This window comes from Limulus polyphemus, unplaced genomic scaffold (genome assembly GCF_000517525.1).
Source record: "Limulus polyphemus unplaced genomic scaffold, Limulus_polyphemus-2.1.2 Scaffold5546, whole genome shotgun sequence".
Taxonomy (NCBI): Eukaryota; Metazoa; Arthropoda; class Merostomata; order Xiphosura; family Limulidae; genus Limulus; species Limulus polyphemus.
The window spans coordinates 63012-66850 of NW_013671156.1; the positions used below are offsets into that span (position 1 = coordinate 63012).

Below are 3839 nucleotides of genomic sequence, written 5' to 3' on the forward strand. Positions count from 1 at the left end.
CTTATCTGAGCATCCTTATCATGTCATGAGTCTAGTATACAAATATAATCTTGCCAAAGAAATGATATTCCAGAAATAGCTAATAGAGCACCAAATGAAGCCAGATTTAGCATCTCGTTGCATCCGGCACATTGAAATTGTCATTATATGAACATAAATGTTTGTGCTACAGGATAATTCTGGAATTTAAGTATGGTAAGGATTTTAGGTTCTCTGCCAGCTGAGAAAATCCTTGAAATTGTTGAAAGCATGTTTGCTGAATTCAATGTTTACCTAAAGAAAGATATTATTGCAAATGTCACAGATGGAGCTAGTAATGCTGTTAAATTTGGTAGAATAAGTGAATTTGATCATCATTTGGGTTATTCACATGGACTTCACCTAGCTATACGTGGTGTTCTCTACAAGAAGCAAAGTAATTCAAACACTGATGTGTTGGAATCTGTCGAAGAATACGTTGCTTCCAAGAAATCAGATGAATAAATTGACAATACTCATGAATTTGCTGCTGCTATAGAAATTTCTAACATTGGAGCTGAGAAGGATGAACAAGTAAAGTTAACAGAAGGTGTAGAATCTAATGTAAATATTGGTAGCACAATAGTTACAGTGGAAAAAGTTGTATAAATGTTTCAAGTCACCAGTGAAAAATGAAAATGTGCAAAACTATGTGAAAAATTAACTTGTTAAAGAATTGCAACTGAAACTTGATTCAAACAATATGAAACAGTTTGTTAAAAATGTTAGAGGTTCTTAGCAGTGAGGAAATGTGTTTCAAAAGTGGTTAATAATGAAACTCAACTAGATATTACAGAAGTAAAATTTTACACTCTTCAAAGTATTGTACCTACATTACAATCTTTCAGAATTGGAGTTTAAAGGCTTGGATGATGAGATACAACATTACTGTCTGCAGAAGGTGTGTTCACATTTATTTTGAATAAACTAAGTGAACGACTTACAGTGTTTGCTACTGAAATAAAATGATTAACTGAAAATAGAGGAGAAACAAGAATTTGATTGGACTGTTGAGATAATTGAATAATCCATCTCCATACATGAATACTCAAAATCATTGCTACAAACAATGGGCAAATAATTATCTAGGCTTTTCAAAAGTAAGATACTGGTGTTGGTGATAGACACAGTGCAAGATGAAACGCATAAAGAAAACTGTCCTCCCTCACCAAACTATCATTAACACAGAAGTTGGATTCTGCAACTGATGAAGCTGTAACTACAACACTTTGATGTCTATCAGAAGTATGACCTTAAAAACATTGTGTTTGGAACCACTGGAAAATGCACACCTAATACCCGTTTAAAGTGTTATCAACCATTCTTGAATTTCAGTTGAGGTAGACAGAGCATTCTCTGTTTTTTGTTATGAAAATATGGACACCTCTCATTATCTTGGTGATATCACTCATCATATCAGTATTAATAATTTGTGTGTTTTTTTGAAGAACTGTTTTAAGAAATAGTGAGATAAAACCACAACACTACAAGTGTGACAAAAAAAGATACGACTTGATTAATGATCAGGAAAATGAAACTTGTTTTGTTTGATTAAGATGAATATTCGGGATGGAATAGCTTGTTTTCTTAATGAGGAATTTATTGTAGTTAATTTCTGTTTAGAACAAGCCATTTTATTATATTTATTTTATTAATTCAGTATTTTTTACAATATTATTCACTTTTGTTTACTGAAATGTGTGTAATTCAGTTACAGCGAATTTTAATTATTATTGAGTTTCTTTACATATTATGAATCCCAGGATTACCCCAAGTCATTCCAGATATCCCAAGGTTTCGAAAATCTGTGGAATAGAGGAAAACTAGCTGCAACGCCTGCAGTAGCCACTGCAAGTATTACAACACTGCAATCCAAACAAAAGAGACAAAGTAGTATAAAGTAGACCCGCTACTACTCTAATAGTTAGTAATACTACAAGCTGAATATATATACAGCAGACTTAATACTACTTCTAACTCTAAGCAATAATAATAATAGTATGGTGCTCTTCTAACACGTAGGCTTACCGTACACTAATAATAGTAGTACTACTAGTACTCAGTAGTAGGTAAATGCACAATATCGTTCAAACTAATCTAAAAATAAAATAAAGTTTAGATCCACTATTACAGAACAACACATTTAGATGGATATAAGTTATAACTATAAAGTCCAACGTTTGTTTGTTCCGTAATAAATAATAGCGGATTTAAACTTTATTTTAAAGTATACTCTTTACTCCTGTCAGTTATTATAACTCAATATGAGCTACATGATCTACACCGTGTTACTACTAGTATTAGTGATACGTCAATAATGACGCATGTATAGGCCTAGGTGATTATACTATTATTCCGGTTAATGCAATATAGTTCAACAAATAAATTCATACAAAAATGTTTTTATACAAATATAGACCTAAACGCTACATAAGATTGTATTAAAAAAGACTGTACATATGCATGAAAATTACAGACCACCTTCCTCTGTTTTCAAATTTCACGAGTTCCGTGGCTTCTTCTAACTAAGTGAACAAACAGTCTGTAGAATTATCGAGTAGTTTAGCCACGGCGTACCCGTTTCTCAACGTAAAACATTTGGTAAAATATACCTTCCTTGTTCTTCAGTACGACTTTTAAGTTGTTTAGTTTATATCGCATAGTGCTGAAAATTATTTCATGTTATTTTAAATCATTTGTCATATCAAATATCTTCTATGAGTTCTCCCTTACTTAAGCTCAAACCCCAACAACTATGCTGTAATTTCACTAATTTGTAATGACAAGGTTGTAAAAACTGGGTGTCTAAAATTTGAAAAATCAAACCGTTGCCACTCAAGGTTATTCGTTTTTTCAAACTTTGATTGATTTCCAAACAATAAATATTAAAATGAATAGATACTTTGCTTTATCGCTGTGAAACCTGTTTAATAAGTTGTCTTGGATGAGTTCGATAACTATTCATCTACCTTCCATGTACAGCAAAATGTTTACGAGTCAAGTCTTGAGGTAACATGACGGTTGCCCCCCCCCCTCAGTGACGCTAAAAATCTGGTTTCGATACCAAAGCTACACGAGGACTATCTGCGCTAACCGTCCCTAATTTTGAAATGATAAACTAAAGGAAAGACAACTAATCAACACCACTAATTCCCAACTATTGACACATCTAATAGTGGAATTTGATTGCCACTCTTATAACATATTCACAGCCCTAGAGTTTGAAGTTTTTCGGGAAGTAGCAGGGCAAGAACCACATAATCTTAGGTCTTCAGTCCAGCACACAGGGCCGCACTCGGCTCGACCAGTAAAGATGAAAAAATATAGCAATTTGCTAAAAACCTTTTTCCACTGCTTAAGTCGTTGATTTATGTAATATACTTAAACTTAAAAAATAACTTAGTTTTAAAAATAAATCACAGAGGTAGAAGTAACAAAATAAATAAACGAAAGTGTAATTTATTTATCCAAAAACAAACAAATATTAAAAATCAGCACAGTGAGTAAAAGACTGTTAAAAATACCACATATAATATACATTTCACCGTTATAAGAAGCTTAGCTTTGTTCTTCGGAGCTGTCATGATCTAGTGATTAGGGCGTTTAATTAACTTGCAATCTATGAGATTGAAACCCGTCGCCGGACATGCTTGCCCTTTCAGCGATGTGAGCGTTATAATGTGACAGTCAATCCTACTATTTGTTGGTAAAAGAGGAGCCCAAGAGTTGGTGGTGGGTATTGTTGACTAGCTACCTTCCCTCTAGTCTATCACTTCCAGGCCCGGTGACAGGGGGGGGGGCAATTGCCCAGGGTCCCGGGC

The 3839-nt window shown here is 33.7% G+C and overlaps 1 protein-coding gene across 4 annotated transcripts in view; it reads right to left on the reverse strand.

The window, feature by feature from the left end:
• Positions 1–2562, reverse strand: part of LOC106472719 — a 16200-nt gene extending 13638 nt beyond the window's left edge. The window contains exon 1 of one of the 4 annotated variants that reach the window (XM_013933374.2): positions 2497–2562. The gene's annotated coding sequence lies outside the window, so the exon portion shown is untranslated. Of the gene's footprint in view, positions 1–2046; positions 2308–2475 lie in introns of those variants that run through there. The other 3 variants (XM_013933375.2, XM_022401259.1, XM_022401258.1) reach the window with 3 other exon arrangements.
• Between the last annotated feature and the right edge of the window lie 1277 nt (positions 2563–3839).